This window comes from Lissotriton vulgaris, chromosome 3_1 (assembly GCF_964263255.1).
Source record: "Lissotriton vulgaris chromosome 3_1, aLisVul1.2, whole genome shotgun sequence".
NCBI lineage: Eukaryota > Metazoa > Chordata > Amphibia > Caudata > Salamandridae > Lissotriton > Lissotriton vulgaris.
Genome location: NC_141689.1, coordinates 1,596,646,860 through 1,596,671,221, shown reverse-complemented (window position 1 = coordinate 1,596,671,221; position 24,362 = coordinate 1,596,646,860).

The following is a 24,362-nucleotide window of genomic DNA, read 5'->3' as shown; positions in this document are numbered from 1 at the left end:
CTGCGCCTCCTGCACTCAGTGGGTGAGGGCGTAATGCTACCACGGCTCGTAGCCTCCTCACTGTCCCCCCCTTCCATTGTGGCCGCCTTAGCATTCTGCAGGATCTCTAAAGCTGAGGTCATAGACACCATCCCCCTGGCCACATCCCTGCTGCAATGCGCCATCTCCTCTTGCATGGCGATGGACCTGCGACACATCAGTGATGTAGTAGTGGCCAGCCGGTTCATGGACTTGGTAAAGGCCTGTAGCCTCTGCCTCTCCCTGCGCCTGCCAAGACGGTCCTGCTCAAGCTGGCTGCAGAGGTTGTCCACAGAGGTTGCTACTGTCTCCATACCCGCACACAAACTGTCTCCCATAGCACTGATGCCCTTTTCCATCCTGTGCATGTGCTTGTTGATGTGTGCCACCTCCCTGTACATTGATTTCATCTCCCTCCATTGCAGGCGCTGGACCTTCAACATGTTGCCTTCCAGTCCAGCAAACACACTTTCACCCTGCTCGGTTGCTTCTGGACTGTCCGGCCTTGCCCTGCGGCGTCAGGATGAACTGTGGGCACCCTCGGATGGAGTACCAGCCCTCTCCCTGTTGGATCCCACATGTATTGGACTTTGTTCGCCCACTATGCCCTCCTCTGACGACTCCTCCATCTGCTGGAGGGTGGCCACGGCATGCATCCTGCCTGACTGTGGTGGTGGTGGTGTTGGTGCTGATCGCAGTGGGGACTGGGTGAGAGGGGATTGCGGCCTTCCCATGCGCTGTGGTGATGGCTGTGGTAGAGGATTTGATGGCTGTGATGGCGCAGAGATTGTGGTCCCTGCAGGCATGCTGTCATCCTCATGTTGCCTCCCCTCTGGCCTGGCTGACTTTGCTCTTCTGCCCTCTGCTGCACTGCGAGATGACTCGCCTGTAATGACACAAATGTAGATGTACTCACTGCTCTGTCTGCAATGGAATTACTTTAAACATCATGCCTACAGAGAACAGTGATTGTCCTGAGGTAGCCAATTACTTTACCATGGTATTGTGTTTGCTAGCCTGAATGTCCTATACATAAGTTCCCTCTGACTACATCACCCATAATGCATTGCAGGTAATCAGTAAGATATGGAGGGGAGTGGGAGCCCCAATGCCACTATGGGGATTGGGGTTGGGGAGGGGGTAGCACAGCATGCTGGCATGCTTCTTACCTTGTTTTCTTGCTACTCTGGCAGAGCTGTCTGCGTCTCCCACGCCACTCACACTCTCCGGCTGGATGGTGGACTCCACCATCAGTTCCAGTGGTGTTGGTGTTGGGGCTCGGTTCTTTTCTCCACCTGTTTTTGCAGCCTGCCTCTGTCTCTCTGCCATCCTTTGTTTAGCTGTCTTCCTGAGGTCGTACCACCTCTTCCTGATGTCCTCTATGGTGCACTTGGTCACACCTATGGCATTGATTTTGTCCCGGATTTCACTCTAGATTTGCCTCATCTTTGACTCAGGTACTTGGTGGGACTGGGCTCCAAAAAGCTTGTGATGGTCTTGGCTGACATCCTGGCTCAGTACCTCCAGCTCCTTGTCACTGAACTTCAGTTTTCTTTTCCTGTCACCTCCCTCCTTCTCCCTGTCCTGGCTTGCCATTCCAATGCTTGTTTTCTTGTATTAGTTTTCTTGCTTGTAGCTGTGAGGCTCTGTTGCTGCAGGCTCCTCAGCTCACCTGCCTGCCTGCCTCACAGTGAGCTCCAGGTCCTGTGCAGCTGCATGGGTGGGGCCACTTCCTGTTTGGGAGGTAAGTGGGTGATGGAGGATTGGCTGATTCAACAAATTGCGATTTTTTGAATTACCGATTCGGTATTTACCGAATCGGTAATATATTCTGTAACTCCATTTTCGGTATTCCTCTTTCGGTATTTTTTTTTTTTACCGATTCGTTCACATTTGGTATTTATTACCGAATTTTAACGAATCGGTAAAGTTTACCGATTTTTTATCTACATCGCGTTTACCGAATTCTTAATACCGATTCGGTAAAATTTGGTATTAAGGATTCGGTATTCTTGATTTACCTACATATGGCCCAGTGTGAATTAACTCACCGAAATGCAAGGGCAAATCAGTATTTAATAAAGCATGCACCTCTGTTTGGGTGTTTTCCACGTGAAGGACAAATGTTTCACGAGCAGATGAGAGGGCGACTTCTTTTTGGGACAATAGAGCTCTTATACGGCTCATCTTGTTGAACTCTGCTTTAAAGGTCGGAAACGTCGGCCAGATGGAAACACCAAGCTTCCCATGCGGAGGAGGGAACATTACATTTTTACAACAAACCACGTGCTCACTGACCGTAACCACATAAGGAATTCCGGTAACCATCCCACAACAATCTTCATTATTTAAGAGTAAATAACTCCCGTTTGCCAGTAATGCGAATGTTGGTATGATAGCAGTTGCTGGTTTGCCTTTTAAAATACAGGCTAAATTCGGCTCGTTCTGGTGACAAGAGCCATGCATTTGGATATTCCTACACATTAGTGAATGATCAGGCGTTGTAGTACACTCCTCACCATTCAAGTAAACCTCTTTTCCCTCCCTAAGGCATCTATAGGTAAATTTATTTATTTATTTATTTTTAATACTTATAAAGCGCATCATTTACCCTTAGGCGTCTTGGCGCTAGTAAAACCAGTTATTTGTAACAGTTAACATGAGGAAAGAGTAATCATTGGGCGAACAGCCAAGTTTTTAAAAGCTTACGGAATTGAATGAGAGAGGAACTCTCCCTGATGTTTAGGGGTAGAGTGTTCCAAAGCCTTGGGGCAGCCACCAAAAAGCGTCGATCGCCCCATGAAACCGTTTTTGTGCGAGGAATGACCAGTTGGCTGAGGGCAGCTGAGCGTAGGACTCTGCTAGGTTTGTATCGTTGTAGCTGTTCTTTCAAAAAGTGGGGTCCTTGGTTGTTGAGCGCCTTAAACACGATACAGAGGGACTTGAAATTAATTCTGTTTCGAATGGTGAGCCAGTGGTAATCCTTTATACTGTTGGATATTGATTCGTATTTTGTTTTGCCAGAAAGCAGACGTGCTGCTGCATTCTGGATAGTCTGCAGTTTGGTAATTATTCTGGATTGGGCATTAAGAAAGAGGCCGTTACAGTAGTCCAGAGCAGAAAGGACAAGAGAGGAGACCAGTGTTTTGATGGCTGAATCAGGAAGAAAAGGACGTATTTTCCTTATCATCTTCAGTTTTAGGTGTGCTGTGGACACTGTTTTGTTGGCATGATCCATGAAATTTAGACCTTCATTGAAGATGATTCCAAGGTTCCTGACTTTAGTGGTTGGGGTAGGAGGGGTACCGAAGGCCTCTGGCCACCAACTTGATGGCCAGGCTGGAAGAAGAGGTCCGAAAATGAGCACCTCAGTTTTTTCTGAGTTTAATTTGAGGCAGTTGGTAGCCATCCATTCTCCTATGTCTACAAGTCCTTTCTTGAATTTTTCTGCCACTAGATCTCCGTCCCCCTTGATAGCCAACACTAGTTGGGTATCATCGGCGTAGGAGGTTAGGCTCATCCCGTGCGCTTTGATGGTTTTAGCAAGGTCCGACACATAAATGTTAAAAAGTGTCGGACTCAGGGATGAGCCTTGAGGTACTCCACAAGGAGATGAGAGTTGGGCCGATTGAAAGGGTCCTAAGATAACAGCCTGCGTTCTTTTGGCTAAGAAGGACGCAATAAGGTCTTTGGCAGTGTGGCAGATGCCAAATCCCTCGACACGGTCGACCAGGATGGTATGGTCGACCGTGTCGAAAGCTCCTGATAGATCCAGCATTACTAGAAAGCCTGTTCCCCCCTGATCCCTGATAACCCTGATGTCGTCGGCAGGCTTAATCAAGGCTGTCTCTGTCCCATGATATTTCCTAAAACCAAATTGCGTGTTATCCAGGAGATGCTGTTTTTCAATAAATTCAGAAATCTGAATGTTCATGGCTTTTTCGATCACCTTTGCCGTGAATGGGAGACTCGCAATGGGTTGGTAGTTTTTTAGTTCGTTTTCATCCAGGGAAGGTTTTTTTTTAACAGAGGTTTTAATAGGGTGTTTTTAAGGGGGTCTGGATAGTTACCTGAAAGGAGAATGGAATTGCAGACCTGAGTGAGTAGTGGTATGATAGAGTCCATTACCGGCAGGAGTACTGAAAGTGGGAAGGGGTCCAGAGGTGATCCTGATTTGATAGTGGACAATAGGATTTTTATTTGGTCTGTGGTAACTGGTTGGAAGCTGGGGAACGAGTTGGCCGGAGATAGAATGGGGGGGTTGGCTGTCCTGGAAAGTGAATTTAAAGAGAACGCCTGGTAAATGTCATCAACTTTGGTAAAGAAAAAAGAAGCTAAAGAGTCACATAAAAGTTGTGATGGGGGAGGAGTGAGGTCTGGGGAGTTACTTGATAGTGATTTGGTGATTTGATACAATAGTCTGCTAGAATTTTTGGCTTTCTGGATTTGGTCAGTGTAATAGTCTTTTTTAGCTTTAGTAATCATGGCTTTGTAGAGTGCCAGAGCTTCCTTGTAAATAGCTTTGCTAGCTGTGTCATAGTCTTTTCTCCATAATCTTTCCTTATTGCGGTTGATTTGCTTTTGTGCCCCTCATTTTTCATTATACCAGGGGGCAGTGGGTTTGGATCTGTTTCTGGATAGTTCTTTGGTAGGGGCTGACTGATTCGTGGCCTGACCCAGCCTGATGTTAAAGTGCTGAAGTTGGGCTCTGTGGACAGCGTTGGACGGGTGTGGTCCAGTAGTAGCTTTAAGTCGTCCTGATTGATGTTTTTCCAATCTTTAAAAGGCTGTTTAGGAATAGGAGTGGGTTTGTTATTGCAAGGGGTATTGGTGGTTATAGTAGCAAAGACTGCATGATGGTCAGTCCAAGGCATGGGTAAGATATTAGTTATTTGTAAGCCTTCTAAGTTGGAGAAAATAGGATCTAAGATGTGGCCGGCTAGGTGGGTAGGGGACGTAACCCGTTGTTTTAGCCCTAGAGTTTCCAGATCGGAAATGAGAGTGACCGAGTCAGTTAAATGACTTTGATCCAAGTGAAATTTTAGGTCACCTAGGACCGTAAAGGCACTTTCCGTGGCCACTGATTCCATCATAGTATTAATGCTGGTTAGAAATGCTGTTTTGGATCCTGGGGGGCGGTATATCAATATTCCTTTGAAGTTAAACAAAGGTGATGTCTTAATAGCAAATTGCATGGCTTCACAGGAAGTTGATGGAATAGGGGTTGTTCTAACAGGATATGAATCTCTGGCTATTATGGCCAACCCACCTCCTCGTTGTCTGGGCCTGTCCTGGCGGTATGCTTTATATCCATCCGGTACTGCTATAGCTAGGTCTGGCTGAGATGTATCATCGGTCCAAGTCTCGGTGACAAACAAAACATCTAGTTTGAAATCTGTTATGAGATCGAAGATCTCCTGCCTGTGCTTTCCGAGTGAACGCGCATTTATAAGGGCAATGGTTATAGCAGCTCCTTTATCGTTTCTTGTTGGTATAGTATTAACGTCAGGTAATTGTAACGGTATGGTACAGCTACAATAGGGGCAGGATGCGGCGAGGTGGCTGTAAGTTTCTGAGGGTATTATTTTTATGCAGCGAGTACTGGTGGCTGGCCGAAGTGCCAGTAAGCCTTGGCTAGTATACATCTTATTAATGTCTGACACTGGCTGGGCAGGGGTCATGGCCCTGGGCCCGGTCCCGGCGCGGACGGGCGCAGACGGGCTTGCCTCTGGCGCGCCTCCGGCGCGCCCGCTCGCCCGCCCGCTGCGCGGACGGGATGATCCTCCTGTTTTATACATATGAGGGGCGGGAAAAGCGGGTGGGTTGATGGACTAAAGCGCAACCCTTACCTCCTCAAGATGGCGGGTGAGGTGGGTCAGGTCACGTGACCGCGCCTGGAAAGTAATTATTAAGGAAGTGAGCAACCCGGAATACCCTTGAGGGCTTGGGTAAGTAAATATAGAAAGGTAAAGATGCCTTCAAGGGACTTTGTTCAATCTAAGTTTTGTTATTTAAAATTAATATGAGAAGAACCAATTTATCGTCCTTACAATGAGTGAATCAAAACAGATCAAATTGTGTTGTCAACATGAAACATATAAACAAAGACACAGGGTGTATACGAAAAAAGTGTTTTTATCAAATAATTCATTAAGAAAAATGAGCTTCATATACAGACAAATAAGCGAATAAGATTTTAGGACTGTGGGTACACATAAAAATAAATTGCTAAGTGACTCAACAGAACCTAAAAGACACCTATCCCAAAACACATTGAGTAAAAGAAAGCAAGGGATGAAGTGCAAAGTCGAAGTTTCGGTTTCTTAGCAGTTATTTGATGAAACCATCCTCAGGACTGTAATCAGTTCAGATCTGTATAGAAATATTGTAGTCTATCGAATGCGGAGATCGCTCATCCAAGTTGGATGTAGCGTCTGAACTTCACTCACATAGGGTTCACGTATTCATACACAGTAGAATTCATCCAGTGTATGTTGCTTCACTTTGATGACACGCGTTATTGACTTCACCTCGCTGCATCTTAAGACACTGCAGGATCTCTGACTGCTCACAGGCTCGTTTAAGCGCAAATTATGTGCATCGACCCCTGATTTTTCTCAGAAATTTGATAATAATTCACCTAACATACACTGCTAAGAAACCGAAACTTCGACTTTGCACTTCATCCCTTGCTTTGTTTTACTCAATGTGTTTTGGGATAGGTGTCTTTTAGGTTCTGTTGAGTCACTTAGCAATTTATTTTTATGTGTACCCACAGTCCTAAAATCTTATTCGCTTATTTGTCTGTATATGAAGCTGATTTTTCTTAATGAATTATTTGATAAAAACACTTTTTTCGTATACACCCTGTGTCTTTGTTTATATGTTTCATGTTGACAACACAATTTGATCAGTTTTGATTCACTCATTGTAAGGACGATAAATTGGTTCTTCTCATATTAATTTTAAATAACAAAACTTAGATTGAACAAAGTCCCTTGAAGGCATCTTTACCTTTCTATACGCGCCTGGAAAGGGCAGCGCTATTGTGAGGTGAAAGCAGAAATCGCGCCTTGAACAAAGCGTTTCTCGCAGTGTGGTGAGCAATCGTTTGTATTCCAATAGTTTTAAAAGCACACAATAAAATGTCCTCTACACGGACAATCACGTGAACAGGTAGCGTTTGATAAAAAGAATAGGAGGAGAATCCCCCGGCTTCCGCCTCAGGGGAGAACAATTAACAAATAAGGTTTTGCCTGCAGAGTGAATAACCGCCCCTTAAGTAATCTAAGAGGGCGGGGGGGTTGATGGACTAGAGCGCAACCATTACCTCCTCAAGATGGCGAGTGAGGTGGATCAGGTCACGTGACCGCGCCTGGAAAGGGCAGCGCTATTGTGAGGTGAAAGCAGAAATCGCGCCTTGAACAAAGTGTTTCTCGCATTGCGGTGAGCAATCGTTTGTATTCCAATAGTTTTAAAAGCACACAATAAAATGTCCTCTACACGGACAATCACGTGAACAGGTAGCGTTTGATAAAAAGAATAGGAGGAGAATCCCCCGGCTTCCGCCTCAGGGGAGAACAATTAACAAATAAGGTTTTGCCTGCAGAGTGAATAACTGCCCCTTAAGTAATCTAAGAGGGCGGGGGGGGTTGATGGACTAGAGCGCAACCCTTACCTCCTCAAGATGGCGAGTGAGGTGGGTCAGGTCACGTGACCGCGCCCGGAAAGGGCAGCGCTATTGTGAGGTGAAAGCAGAAATCGCGCCTTGAACAAAGCGTTTCTCGCAGTGCGGTGAGCAATCGTTTGTATTCCAATAGTTTTAAAAGCACACAATAAAATGTCCTCTACACGGACAATCACGTGAACAGGTAGCGTTTGATAAAAAGAATAGGAGGAGAATCCCCCGGCTTCCGCCTCAGGGGAGAACAATTAACAAATAAGGTTTTGCCTGCAGAGTGAATAACCGCCCCTTAAGTAATCTAAGAGGGCGGGGGGGTTGATGGACTAGAGCGCAACCCTTACCTCCTCAAGATGGCGGGTGAGGTGGGTCAGGTCACGTGACCGCGCCTGGAAAGGGCAGCGCTATTGTGAGGTGAAAGCAGAAATCGCGCCTTGAACAAAGCGTTTCTCGCAGTGCGGTGAGCAATCGTTTGTATTCCAATAGTTTTAAAAGCACACAATAAAATGTCCTCTACACGGACAATCACGTGAACAGGTAGCATTTGATAAAAAGAATAGGAGGAGAATCCCCCGGCTTCCGCCTCAGGGGAGAACAATTAACAAATAAGGTTTTGCCTGCAGAGTGAATAACCGCCCCTTAAGTAATCTAAGAGGGCGGGGGGGTTGATGGACAAGAGCGCAACCCTTACCTCCTCAAGATGGCGGGTGAGGTGGGTCAGGTCACGTGACCGCGCCTGGAAAGGGCAGCGCTATTGTGAGGTGAAAGCAGAAATCGCGCCTTGAACAAAGCGTTTCTCGCAGTGCGGTGAGCAATTGTTTGTATTCCAATAGTTTTAAAAGCACACAATAAAATGTCCTCTACACGGACAATCACGTGAACAGGTAGCATTTGATAAAAAGAATAGGAGGAGAATCCCCCGGCTTCCGCCTCAGGGGAGAACAATTAACAAATAAGGTTTTGCCTGCAGAGTGAATAACCGCCCCTTAAGTAATCTAAGAGGGCGGGGGGGTTGATGGACAAGAGCGCAACCCTTACCTCCTCAAGATGGCGGGTGAGGTGGGTCAGGTCACGTGACCGCGCCTGGAAAGGGCAGCGCTATTGTGAGGTGAAAGCAGAAATCGCGCCTTGAACAAAGCGTTTCTCGCAGTGCGGTGAGCAATTGTTTGTATTCCAATAGTTTTAAAAGCACACAATAAAATGTCCTCTACACGGACAATCACGTGAACAGGTAGCGTTTGATAAAAAGAATAGGAGGAGAATCCCCCGGCTTCCGCCTCAGGGGAGAACAATTAACAAATAAATGGTAGCGACCAAGCTTCATGGTGATAAGCGGTGCCCAGAGGTTCATATCTGCCAATTGCATAGTACTTCACACATGCTTCGAATTTGAAAAGAGGAAAAGTTAGACTTATTAACCCGTGGATAAGCCACGGGCCGAATTGGTTTCAGCCACAAAAAATGGTAATGGTTCTAACTTTTCAATGTGTAACATTGAAAAAGTTGCATCTTTCATTGACATAAAACATAGCTTTTCAGTTAAATTAAATGGGGCAAATAATGATGACGTATTCATATAGTGCCATGGCACTTTTCCAGCTTTCAAAGTCTGTAAGGTCCAAGCAATTTGCATAATAAAACGCAATTGATTCTGACCACGGTACAATACAGACACTTCATCTCGCACAATATCAACAACAGATGACCCAATATTATCTAACGTGTAAATGTGGGAAGAAAGCGTGTTGATCCTGTTATCTACAACTGCTAGCACTTTCTCTAAATTCGCCTGATCTATAGCTCTAATGGCGGAAGCCGCCTCAATTTGGGACAGTTTCCAGACCTCGTTGTAAATAGCATATATCCATCTTTTAGATCTACCGTAAGCCGGGCCTTTCACTGAATCATTCAGATCAACATCGTCAGTCAATTTAGACAAGTGCAGCTTAACTGACGCCAAAGTGGAATGTTTGAGCCAACTCTGACATAATTTGCCTACTGAATAGGTAGTCACAGAATGGCCACTTCCAAAATGGGGATCCACCCAGACCTATGTAAAGCCTGGAGCTAAACCCAGAAAACGAGGCTGGCAAGAATAAGCACTTTTGTGCCACAGCAACCAACCCTTAGGATCCAAACTGGATATGTTACAGGAAGAATTCAGTAACAGAGTCTGTAACTCTCTGATGGAAAACTTGGAATTATTATTCCAACCGGAATATTCTTCTAATTCAGGAAATGAAGAGGCATTTAATTTTTTAGTAGTAGCCAATCCAAAGCATGTAGTTTGTGAAATTGTAGAATTCAAAAACAGCATATGGTTAGGGATGAGGCATGCACGATGCAAATCCTCAGTGCCTTGCACTTGCCATTTTTTAGAGCCCCAAACAGATTTAAGATCAATAGTATCTTTCCACACCTCGTAGCCCCAAACAGCCAATTGGTCTAAAAAGGACTTAGAATACAATAATTTTGTGTGGGTAAGTCGAACCTTGGAAGTGGACTTTCAGTCATTTTAAAATAAAATGCATTAGGATTTGACTGATTAAAATCAGTGAAGTAAGTGAACCTCTTTAAAAAGGAAGCTGAACTGCCTTGTACAGGAGTGGGACAATGCTCCCACTGGGTATAATTAACAGTATTCCTCCTGGTATTGCTTTTTGCAAGTAGTGATTGCCAAAATGTTGATAACAAAACAAATTACCATAATTTGCGGAATCTAGATACAAATCTTCAGGATCAAAGGCAGCATAATATTTCAAATCAGAGAACAAAGCTTCAATGGCCTGAATATCCCAATCATCAGAACATATATTCCATTTAATTACATCTCCCATCGAAAGTCTTAGGACATTCGGGACATTTATAACCTCAGTGGGCCCATGGGTTTGAAATCTAACAGCATCCCACACAATCCAATCTAAGACGGGCCAAGCAGTAATAATAACAAAAGCCTGGTCCCTCTTCAATCTGTGTGATGAGGAATGGGGAGCCAAAGTTCCATTAATATGTCGATTGCATGTTCTTTCTTCAACATAGTGTCCATTGATAAGGCGGAAAAAATACACCACATATCCAATAGACATGAACAGGTAGATCGAAAAAAAACACCAACCAAATGTAGGTCCAAGGAGGAATCAAAAAATTTTTTTAAACAGTGTTGCCAGAACATAAACCTTGGAAGGGGTCTTCGATGTGTGGGAGTCAGTGTCAAATCAAAATCTGGATTCTGTAGCCAAACAAGTCTGCAAATCAGGCATCGATAAGTCAGTGGGTAAGTATATTCAGTCTCATTGTGGTGAGCACCAGGCCGTAAACTCAACAAAGGACTGGAAATTGCAGGCATCTCGCGGGCAACATCAGGCCTGGAATTAGTAGAGGGGGCCAAAACAGAATTTCTCAAAATCGATGGACAGGAAACTGTCGGAGTCATACTAAGAAGAATCGGCCACTCTGTGTAGTTTGACATTGTCAATGGAGATGTACCTTACGACCTGGAAGTGGTGGTAAAATGACTGTTCTTGTGCCCTTCACGCCAAGCACTGAAACGGGAGATCGATATAAGGGACCAAATTCTTTCTTGTTCTCGATCTTCTCTCAAACCAGTTCACCAGCTTGGGGTAGCCAGCCAACTACCGGAATCTGCAATGCAGCATCAGAGGCGGAGGGCAAGTCTTCCTTTGCAAGACTGTCTCTTGTAGATTTTGTAAAACATGACAATGTTCATTTACGTCAAAGGGGGCAGCAACCGCTGCCTGGTCTACACCGTCAAGGTCCAGAACGAACATTTTGACACCAAAGAGCATTTCGTATGGGGTCCGCCCACCCAGAGACCTTCTAGGGAGACTATTAAGGGCACGCTGCACGCTATTCAGGTGGGCCAGCCAGTTCTTGCCAGTGCCTATAACTCTAGCTGTCAAAGACTGCTTTAAATCTCAGTTCATTCGTTCCACAACACTACTACCCTCAGGTCTGTATAGAGACGAAAACTTGATTTGGACCCCCAAAGATGTCATGGCATCCTTATATGCCTTAGAGGCAAAAGCAGGACCCTGATCTGAATTGAAGGTGCCACAGGCAAAAATCCCTACAAAGACACGTAAGTCTCTTATGACAGTTCGTGAATCAGTGCTGCGGTGTGGCCATTCCCACACAAAGCATGTGCATGAATCAAATACTACTACGATGTACTTATACGCAGTATCAGAAGAAAAAGGACCGCAGTGATCTAAATAAACACAACCAAGTGGCTTATTAGAATAATCTGCTGGCAAATGTCACATTGAAATACACAATCACGCGTCTGTTTGTACAGTCCCTGCAACCAGAAACATTGTTGTAACTGAGATACAGTAGCCGTAACACTCGCATGCGCAGATGCAACATCTTCATGGGCAGCTGTAATCAGTGTGGACCTGTGGTCCGCGTTGGGAATTAACCTTTCACCAACGTCCGGTATTTTCACATAAGGAACTTTATCAGGACTTAAGTGGTATGAATACTTTGAAGGGAACCCCTTAGGGTATTTACTTCCCTTCTCAGTTGCGGCTACAGCCGCCAAGATATCATCATCAATCTTACTTCTGGAACGTGTAACTGCTGCAACCAAATATGTCGACACTGCTAATTTTGCGGCCTCATCGGCCAAAGAATTGCCAACAGCTTGAACTCCCACGCGCTGATGACCGAGAGTGTGAATTACATACACGAGTGGCAACTGTTCTTTAAGCTCAGTCACTCGGAACAGATCATTTTATGTTTTAATGTGCTACCCTTGGAATCACGAAAATCATTTTGAATTCAAAAGAACAGGTTCTCATTGTAAGACTGGACACAGTAGTAAGGATCACTCACAATAAGAGTCGTCACACTAGGATCAGCGTACTCCAATGCAAGCATCAGAGCACGGAACTCTGCCAATTGTGCGGTACAGTCCCCTAAAGTCTGCGTGTGCACGGCTTTGGACGTCAATTCATCATTCACCATGGTACCTACCACAATGGCACAAGCTAAGACGTATACATGCTTAGACCCATGGGCAACTTGCACTGATCCGTCAGTGTTTATGATACAATGGAAATCCTCCAAAGGCCGCATAGTCAGTGGCACAGGATGAACAAATTCATACTGCAAAACCTCTTGTGACTGTAAGGAGGCTTCAAAAATAAACGTGACATCCAGAGACGTCAAAGATGCTGCCCATTGTATCCACCGTGGGTGCAAAGCTTTAGAATTTGGTACACTGACATTCGTCACTGGCTCTAGTGCAGGATACGGGGTAACAACCAACATGCGTTTTCCCTGCGACAGTGCACGTTCTTTAAGAATCGACATTTGCACTGCTGACAAAACTTTTTCCACAGTGGAAAACAGCAGTTCTGCCGATGTGTACAAGTGTGACTTGTAAGCGATAGGTAGTGGGTCTCCTTCGTTAAAAGTAAGGTAAGTGGAACCCACCACCCCAGGGATGATTCTTATCACTAGGTGGGTGCGGTTATCACGAGTCAGTAAGAATTTAGATTCTAGAAGATCAGCCTGCAAAGATTGCAAAATGGCTAAATGTTCCGGCAGCCAACACAATTTGGTGAAAGTAGGTTGTATCAAAGCATACAAAGGCATGATACTCTGGGCATATTCGGGAATGTAAGTACGCCCGAAATTCAAAAATCCCAGCAAGGACTGTAATTTTTTCAGAGTTGTAGGACCAAGCAGTTGTGCGCATTTCTCCAAGAAGTGAGGAGCCAATCCTCAACCTTCATTGTTGAACTCGTAGCCCAGGAACAACACTGTGTACTCTGCAATGTGAGACTTTGCAAAGTTGAATTTGTAACCGAAGTCCTCAAAGTTACAAATTATGCAGTCAAAGCGACACAGATGCGCCCAAATTTCGTCGACATACGAACACGAACTCGGGTCAACCCTCTCTAAGAGAGATACTCAAACACACCTGGACTATTCTTATAGCCCATGGCCGGGCATTTAAATTGGTGTTGTTTGCCGCCACAGGTAAAACTGGTCCATTGGGAACTTAGACCATCCAAATTGTGGGCAAAAATAACGTTGGATATGTCAAGCGTGGTTTTAAACCGTTTTCGCACAAGACCATCCACTAGAGCAGAACCGTGGGTATTCTGTACTGCACAGGTACGGCAATGCAAGTTCACATGCCGGTAATCCAATACTAAACGGTATGAACCATACGGCTTGGTTACAGTAAAAAGTGGGTTATTCATCGGTGACACGCAAGTTTCAATTACACCTTGATATTCAATTGTTCAAGGATTTCCGCAACGGAAGCCTAAGCTTCACGTCGGATGGGATATTGAGGTTGAGTCTGTGGCATAGACCATAAGAGAATCTCGTGGTGTGGGGAAAATTTATTCCAACCATAGTGCGTACGGTACAGAGCCGGCGCAAGGGCTTTAGCCCACTCTTTTGCAAAATTCAGCTCATGCTCCTTCGAGACTGTGTGCGCGAAACTAGGGAGGATTACCTCCTCCCCTCTCGGAGCCACGAGAACAAAAGGTGGGGGCCAGTCAGCCTCTGCTAACAAAATCTCATAGGTAGTTGTAAGATTTTCCCAAAATACCCCTTTTATGGTACGTTGTATGTCACCTTCAATTGAAAGGAATATTTCATAAAGTCTATCAGGGGAGCCACTCTGGTATCAGCTGTCGCCACAACAACATATTGGTCAGTCGCTGTCACCTTCAGTAGTGGACGCAGGGCCTCTCGCACAATGGTAATCTCCGCCGCACTGTCCAACAACGTCAGCGCCCATGTCTGGTTCCGAAGCTGCATTCTCACTATCTGTGGCATATCTCGCTGTTAAAGCGGCAACTTTCTTTTTCTGAAACTGGGGTCTTTTCTGTGAAGAATTGTCCTGCGTGCCTTTTCCGTCTTTCGGGCGGGGTTGGTCGCGACTCTGCTGGCCACCCCGACCTCTGCCGCTGCCTCCACCACCGGACGATGAGGCCGATGTATCCTGTAAAGAACAAGGAGAGCGTTGATCAGGAACCTGAAATGTATCAGGCGACTTAATCGTACTGCGGTCGTGCAAGTCAAAAACGCGCTCAGTAGACGCAGGCACTGGTGAAGGGGGACTGGTTCCCTGTTTCTGTTGCTGTTTCCCCTGTTTTTTATTTCTGTTCAAATTTTTCTTGGGGCTGTGGGTTGAACGTCTGTTTCAGACTTCGTACCTTAGGTCTGCTTCTTATCTTTAGCAGAAAAGGGCTTGACACCTTAACTATTGCGGCCAATGGTTTTATACACAGCTGTAATCATTCTCGGTAAGCAGTGCAAGATTGGGGTCCTGCCGGAGGAACATGGCGGCGGGCTGACGCCGGCCACGGGTGCTCTGTCCCGTTTTTGGAGTTGCCTCGAGTCTACTTAGCGCCTAACCCGGTCTAAAAAGTCTCACAAAACTCATCTCAATGCGATGAGAGTATGGGGTATTATTTTTTTTATTAAGGATTTCAATTTACTAACCGTTTTTTTTCCTCGTTTCCATCCGACGCTGACACCGAGTTCAGTGGCAGCGGAGGTGCGCTAGGACCCTGAGGCTTTCAATGTGGGACGGAGGCATCGGGACGCCGCACTTCCGGATCTGTGTAGATGACGGGACCTGCGGCCGAGCAGGAAAGAGGAAGAGACGTATGGGGTGCAACCTTGGCCAAATCGTGGCGGAAAATCAAAGTGGCAGCAGCAAGGACTTATCCTCGACCGGCAGGAACAGCGGTGAGCCGGTATTGTTCTAAAAAGTTGGTCGGTGGGGGGTCACCTGCCCTGGGTGCCTGGTAATGGTTGTGGACTTGGGCTTGGAGTAGCCGAGACTGAAGGGCACTTTAATCCAGCTGAGCGAGCTTTTTGTAAGGGAATGGACACTCCATCTGTTCCAGCCCCCATCAACACACAGATTAAGAAGTTCAGTGAAAAGAAGGTTCTGAGAGGGGAGTTATCTGCCAAGGTGGGAGAGCAGAACGTCAGCAAGGGAGATCAATTGTCTTTACCAGCACAATTAGTCCAGTCGGCCCCTCCTGTTGTAAGAAATAGATATCTCCTCCGCTTCCAGCCGGAGAAAGAGCGTTTATTATCTTCACTCAGCCAAACCACTAATCAATTGGTCCCTCTCACTCCACGCCAAAAAAAGAGAGAGAGAAGAGAAATAAAATAGGAGAGGAAAAAAGACCTAAAAGAAGTGCTACGATAGTTAAGTCTGCCCCCTCCCTAAAAACCTATTTCAAAATAATGGAGAAAGCGATGTCAGTTTCAGATAGAGGTAGCAAGATAACAGAAATCCAACCAGTGATTCAGAACCCCCCTCTCTCCCCACACCTAGAGGGTGGGACAGTCATTCTACAGAACAGCTATGCCCCCCTTTTACTGGAACCCGATACAGATTTAGGTATGGGAGACCCTCCACCGGTTTTGGAAGTGGATGGAAACATGGAGAGTGGGTTTAGCCCCCATCCAGTATTAGTCCTGTCTCCAAAGTCTAGCTTTCCACCTCAGGCTGCTCATATCAATAACCCTTTAGTGACTGGTTCCTTGGAATTACAACTAGAACATGAGAGCAACAGCCCGGGTAAAAGTATGGAGAGTTTATGTAGATCCTTACACGAGGATCTGTAGGCTAAACTCCTCTCAAAATTTGAGATTTCGGAGAGTAATCAGAGGGAGATTGCAGAGAAATGTACCTCCTTGAAAAGCAAATTAGATGATGTATGCTCCAGAACAGAGGCTTTAGAAGGGGAAGTCACTATCCTCTCTAGGGCCTCTCAGACACACTCCAAGGCAATATCTGAACTTAAGGCGCAGAACAGATCATTACAACTGGATATGGTGGATAAAAAGAAAAAATATTCCTCATAGAACCAGAAAACTTGAAACAAATATGAAGCAAATTCCTCCAATACAGAGGATTTGGCCCAGAGTGGAGCTATGCATGAAGCTTCTATTCCAATATTATGTCTAGTACAACCAATAAAATATTAAGTTGGAATGTTAATGGCTTGAGGGATGGAAAGAAGTTAAATAGAGTCTGTGAATACTTAAACAAATCCGGGGCCCATGTCATCCTCTTAGAAGAAACTAATTTGGAACCAGTTGAATGTAAAGAAGCTTTTAAAAACCAAAGGTGGATCCAAGATTTACTGTGTTCTAGGCAAAGCGGAAATACCAGGGGAGTAGCAATGATTTTTCGGCCACACTGCGGGATTAGAGTAGAAAAATACGAGACAAAGTCCTCAGGTAGACGGTTGACAGCGTCTCTGACCTTAGATAAACTCAGATTAGCCTGTGCAGCATATTATGGGCCTAATCAAGATTCCAGAAGCCCTGATGAACTTGAAAACCAGTCTCGCTGCTGTGAATCTACCTGTCATCCTTGGAGGGGATTTTAACCTAGTTTTTGATTCGAATTTAGACCATACCTCCAGAGCAATCTCTTCCCCTGCGTATAAATCAAAAAGGGAGCTGAAAAACATCATGAAGGATTTTAATCTTTTGGATGTTTGGAGAGTTAAGAATGGAAATAATAGGGACTACTCTTTCTATAGTCATAGGTAGAAGCATCATTCGCATATTGACTTTTTCCTTATAGACCAAGCCTTATTCCCGTCAATCGCTTCTACCTCTTATATTCCAGCTATACTATCAGACCACTCCATAGTAGAATTAATAGTTAAGTTTTCTCAGAAGTCACAAATAAAACGCTGGACTCTTGAAAAATCCTTACTTTTACAAAGTGATGTAAAAGAGTGTGTGCTGAAACAGTCTGCTGAGTATTTCAGATTTAATTCTGCCACTGCTTCCGAACAAATAGTTTGGGAAGCATTTAAGTCCTATATAAGAGGTATCTTTACAGCACTGACAGCTGGTAAAAATAAGACTAGGAGAAAAGCAGAGGAGGAATCTCTATCCAAAATAAAATTAAAAGAACAACAGCTTCAGCTAGCATCACTAGAGCAGCAGACGAATCTGGCGGCTATACAGAAAGAGTTGGAGGGAATAAAAGCTATATATCAGGCTAACCTAGATAAAATAATCAAGGATAGGTGGGATGCGAGTAAACTGCAAAACTTCTCCTATGGAGAAAAATGTGGACGTATACTGGCATGGAAGACCAGAATGGATAGGGTAAGAAATCAAATTTGTGGGCTAAAAATACATAGTTCTGGTGACATATCCTATGACAATGATCAGATCTCCGAAGAAGCCAGGGTATATATGCAAAACCTCTATACCGGAGAAAGGGAAGCCCCGACTCAAAGAGCAATCAATTGGCTAAAGCAGCTGGGCCTACCACAGTTAACAGTAGCAGAAAGTGTCTTCATGAGCTCAGCCATCAGTGAAAGTGAGGTTCATAACCAGCTGAAAAACATGTCTAAATGAAAGGCAGCAGGCCCAGATGGGCTTCCGATAGAAGTTTACCAAATAAGCTCTGACATCATTGTCCCAGTCCTAACTTCCTTATTCAATAAAATACATCAGACCGGAGAACCTATCCCTCAATCCTGGTTAGAAGCCACAGTCACCTTGGTTCTGAAGCCCAATAAAGATCCCTTAATAGTCGAATCATATAGGCCAATCTCGCTACTAAACACCGACTATAAGATCTTTGCAGGAGTATTGGCGGCGAGATTGGCCAAAGTGATTAAAACTGTAGTACATGAAGACCAGAGGGGTTTTATGCCTAGGCGGCAGCTAAAGGAATTGACTTTCAACACTGTTGCTGCAATAGATTATGCTACAAACAGGAAACTCTGTTAACCATTGTAGCAATAGATGCCGCTAAGGCTTTTGACCAGGTTAGCTGGCCATATCTTTGGGAGGCTTTAGCTGGATTTGGTCTCCCGGAAAATTTCATATCATCCATAAAATCCCTATACTTAAACCCAAGGGCTAGAATCCTGGTCAATGGAACCCTTACAGACTGGGTTCAGTTATCTAGTGGCACAAGACAGGGGTGTCCCCTTTCCCCTCTATTGTTTAATTTATATATGGAACCTTTGGTTACACAGTTAAGATCAGGTCCCTTGATAAAACCTTTTTTTTGCATGAATTAACGTTAAAATGTGCATTATATGCTGACGATCTCTTAATGTTTACTACTAATCCGGAGATTTCAATTCCCCGACTTTTTGAACAGGCGGAAACTTTTGGGGAAATCTCCGGATATAAAATAAATAAGGAAAAAACAGAGGTTATGCAGTGGCATCAAGAAGTAACATCTACCTTAGCTAAACCACAGATGAGATATCTTGGAGTTGTCTTGACGCAAGATATCTTAGATTTAGCAAAAATTAACCTCAATAGAATCCTTAAAAAGGTCTGTGGGCTCCTTTCGCGCTGGTCCGGTCTTCCTCTAAATATTTTTGGTAGAGTTAATTTAGTTAAAATGGTTATCTTACCTAAAGTTACTTTTTTGTTCAACGCTATTCCTTTGAGTTTTAACCCCAATGAAATTGCTAAAATACAGGGAAAAATCGGTACCTTTATTTGGAATTCTAAATCTCCCCGAATATCCTGGAAAAAGCTGAGGAGAAAACTCAAAGTAGGGGGGTTGGTATTGCCAGACTTACTTCTCTATTGCAACTCATTTCACTTCAAAAATTTCCAGTTGCTGGCAGATAAAGCTGATATGTCATCTTTGGGACGATTATTTCAGGCATTACTACAGGGTATCCCCCAAGGGCATGAATATTTCCTTTATAAGTTTGGTGATCCTAGATTTTATAGGAAAGTAAGGGTAACGATCTTAGAGACTGCCCTGAAGAACTGGGTATTCTTTAGGAAAAACTGGGAATCCCTTATTTTGTGTTTCAAGCACCTGTATGGGATTCTCCAGGGACACGGGAATGCCTTAAAGATCGATTATCAAATCCCCTCAAAGCGGCAGGTATCACACATTGGGGGGACCTACAACACAATACGCAGTTAATGGATTGGGATTCCATCTCTAGGCTGACGGGAGGAACTATTACTAGGTTCAAATACTATCATTTGTCAGCCTTGTGGGCTACTATATCATGGGCCCCTGAAACTCTTGAATCCAAGTTAGATCTTGTAAACATAAAGTGGAAATGGAAGAAAGAGGTATCTTTTTGGTATGAGGCCATGTTAGACTCAGATGGAATTACTGAACAAGAACTTCTAAAGCTGTGGGTAGGGACAACAGTTGCTGAAGAGGGCAACCTAAAAATCATGTGGGCTGATTCTTTTACGATGTTAAATACCGTAGTTAAAGCGGCACCCCTTAAAAGAAATCACCTATTTACTCTACATCGAGTCTACATCTCCCCCCCAAAAATTGGTTAAGATCACAAATTTAGAACATTGTTGCCCTAGATGTAAAGCTCTCGACGCCAACGACCTTCACATGTTTGTGGATTGCCCCAGACTCACAGATTTCTGGTCCAGAATAGAAGACTTTATAACTGATGTATTGGGAATACAATTTCTTATCACTCTTATAATAATCTTATTTGGTTAGTTTCAGAATATCAGTCTAATGAATTGGCAACCAAATTTATTTTCTATGTGATGGTCTTAGCGAGGCGGGAAATATGTAAGGCTTGGAAGAACCCTTTGCCCCCCATATTCTCTGATTGTCTGAAATATATTATATATATAAGTGAATCTGATATGGCCTGTGACAGCTCTAGCCACAATAAGATCTGGGCGGCCCTAGTGGCCTGGCGGAATCGATGAGACTTCTTTGGTTGTATTTCGATGATTTCACCTGGGCACTGTTGGTGTTGGTTCTCCAATTCAATCCAAGGGCCGTATAGTTATTGAGAGTTGGAGTGGAGCCTGCAAACAGCTGAACTAGAGGGGTTTCCATAACTTTTCCTCTCCTTTGTTCGAATTGTAGAGGTCAGAACATCATGGCAAAGGAGGGAAGAGGGGAATTTCCTCATCTAGAATGCCCATCTCTGGTATATGAGGAATACAAAAAAAATAAAAAATAAATCATTCTTGGTAACTGCCGGGGTTTGTCGGCATCGGGGACCTCACGTAAGGCATTAGCCACTTGAAAGTTTACCGCATCACCCTGTATGTTAGAAAGGACCAGATCGGAAACTACATCAAATGAGCCCACGAGTCTCATGCCCAATTAAACCGCAGCCTCAGGTCCGTGTTCGTCTTGAACACGTTTAATGACCGTAGGAAGGAAAGCCATTGATGGAGTGCCCAAGCACCTTGTATACACCACCGCAAAAATTCTACCCCATGACTCACAGTCACCGGCCTCCGGTACCAAACCCTTTGGTAAACTAATTGAAAGAATCCTGTGTTTTTCTACGGGACTCAAATTAGGAAAAACTGCTTCCAGTTGCTCAAACTTTTCGGCAAGCCATCAAAGGCATATCATCCTAATTTTGGGGACACTTGCCCGTCACTGCATTGACCATCACGGGACTAAGCTTCATTCCGCTCGGTCCAGCTGGAGTGGCCGCAACACCAGGGGCCCCGCCCTGGAAATTGCGAGTAATATATTGAACTAGGGCCTGAATGACACTAATAGAAGAGTCATATAGGGTCCGTAACTCAGCGATGGTGACCTGCCCCTCACGAGGATGCGGGGTGAATCAAGCCAAAACCGTCCAGGAAGCGCCTGGAATGGACAAAGGCCCAATCTAGTCGCCGTTACACTGTGGGGAAGGGCGCCATCAAACCAAACACGGTGCTGCAATGCAGAAATTGGAATTTCCTGTGTCCTATAAGGGACATAGTCCCTGGGTACGGCTGTGTGAGTGTAAGTGTGAAAAACCTGCCTAGACGCTTCGACTGCAGGAAACATTACCCAAGAGTAGAATATCTCAAACGGGTAAGCAACCTCAGCACTTACGACCGAAATGCCCTCCAAACCAACATTGTATGCTTGCAAATGAATGTGAACCGCAATGCGACTATGCTGCGGTATAACAATGTCAGCCATAGTGACACAGAGAATATTAAGCTACAATGTAAAACTTAGTAGCACAACTGGGTAGTACTTCAAAAGGAAACCATTTAATAGATCCAAGCTTGAAAAGACCTATGTAACTATAGGTATGTTTGTCCGACACCACTGTTATCCGGAAAAAATAGCGAAGGGGTTAAGGACTGAATGATGTCCTACTCAAGCGTCGGGTAATAAGACCACCAGCGTTGGGCGCCATGTAGTAAGGATTCTGCTCATACACAGAACTGTGCATAGAGACTTGGAACCTCAGTGAATTAGGGTGTGCCAAAACTCACCTTAGTAGCCAAAATCTCCTTCCAGACTAGCAATCAGTGTCTCATTGGTTCTTCCATACCCCCAATGATTAGACAACCCAGAACATGGAACTTAGAATACCTCAGGCAATGTGGAACACATGAACACTCTTTCGTTATACACTCATGCTAGTCCAAAACGGGGAGTAAATGAAGACACGTGCAAGTTTGAAATATTTATTTCTAATGACGTGTTCTCAGACGCAGTATCTTAGCTACTACAAGCAGACATATTATAAGCAACAAGATTATCAGCATAGTTACTATTCCATAAAATACAAAAGGAGAAAGCATGTTAAAATGCTAAATGGAAATAGACTAGATTACACCTAGATTTCACACTCCTTTACTATTAGGTTATTTTATGTCTACAGAAGGTCTCTTGGGTTTACAAGGGCGGTCCCATACCTCTGGTTCTAGTAGAAATGGATCACATCATTTCTATATCAGGTCTCTTCTTGCGAATGTTCTCCAAAGTGTGTTTAAGCATGCCTGCGCAGAGCATTATTAAACGCGCCAAAATCAGAGGTGGCCACAGCTGCATATATGTTATGTCTAGAACGTGCGCTGATCAGTCCGAACAACAACCACTGTGTTGAAATAACCCTGAAGGCCTCGGCACTCAATGTTCAGTCAAAGCTTACCAAGCCAAGCTGCTAGTATAGAAAAACATATTATTCTTGTGTGAAGCAAAACAGCTCTCTAATCTCAAAACATTTGTAATAATGTGTGCCGTGTGCAAAGGCAGCAGAAAGGAAAAATTGTGTTTAAACTTCTAATAAGCTCATGATAACTTAACACAGTGTAAATGCAAGGCTCAACCCCATGACAATGTGTTTGCAAATTGTGACTAGTAGCAGAATTGGGTTTCTGCATGTGCAATTTATCGCCAACTCGAATCAGGTGCTAATTGCTCACAACCTACATAAACAGACCCAAAATGCAACAGGCTCTTTAACAATGGCTACTTTATATGTGTTGGAAAGGAGGATGAGGTTTTTGGCTTGAATGCAGAGGAGGTTGAGGATACAGGAGAGGATTTATAGGTTTGGATAACCCTTTAAAACAGTGAGGAGATCTATAACAAATATAGGCTTAGTAGTCAGGTAATTTTAGATCGAATTGCTGATTTACAACCAGTTCTAGACAGACCAACAGAAAAAAAGTGATTCTTATCGGGTGATTAGCTGCGCTTTATGAATCCTGAATGATTGGATGGAATTCTAAGTATTAATCAGTCTCTCTTTTGGTGTCTCTCCCAGTCAACCAAATCACTTGGCCGTCAGAAGGCAGATAAAACTACATCTGTTTCGCTCGCTTCTGAACTATGAAAAGTACTTAGCATGCACAATCTTATTGTCTGCCCCTTTCTCTAATGCACTAGCTCATGTTCTATATTCTCTGCTTATCTTCCGCTGATATGTTGTTCTGGTTCTCTGTAATAATACTATGTGGGGTGATCTTTATATGCCGATTATCCAAATATAATACAAAAATCCATTGGAGTTTCTAATTAACCTATATTCAAAGCCCCAAAAGTCTGTGTTGCGTTGGGTTTCTTTCAGAGATATCCTCTCTTGATAATGGTAACACACATTTGTTTAATACATTTGGTTGCAGCACAGTAATGAAAGATGTCATCCCTTGACTACATTCTGCAGAATGCACCTTGGTGTATGGAGCACTGCCAATTTTTCTGAACTCTGAGCGTTTTTTAGAGCATAGCAGACAAAGTACTTCATTGTGTTTGCGAGGGAGCGTATTGTCCCTCAAGCTCTTGGGGGCTTATTTATAAGCCCCTTGCACCGTCAGTGAGTCACTTTTTGTGACGCTCTGGTGGTGCAAGAGCCTGCCCCATATTAACCAGGCAGCAATACGCTATTTTTTTCCTTAATGCTGCCTTGTAAATATTGTTCCCTTTAACACAGTTTTCTGTGTTAAATGGACGTGCAATGGGTGTTGCTTGGGGTGTTCCTAGCAACACCCATGGCTTTTTGACACTGTCTACAAGATTTCACGGAGTCAGTTTTACGACGCTGCTGTGCCAAATCCTTACGCCTGCTTGAAGCAGGCGTAAGGAGTGACGCACCACGTTGAGTATGGGTGGCCCCTGTGCATTGCAGGAGTAGCGTCACGCTTGCGACGCAACTTCAGCAATGCGCCACCCATACGCCACAAGATGCATCACGCATCTTCTCTTCCTTGCACCACGGTGCGCTGCATTGTAAATGCGGCGCATCTGTGGTGGCGGAAGGAGGGGATTGCATGACGCATCTGTTCTGGCGCATCCCTGCTGATTTGCAGAGATGTGCCAGAACATGTAAATATGCCCCCAGGTATCAAATAACTCAGCCACAGTTACTGGGAGAGGAATGGCTGATGCCACAGTGGGTGGGTGGGA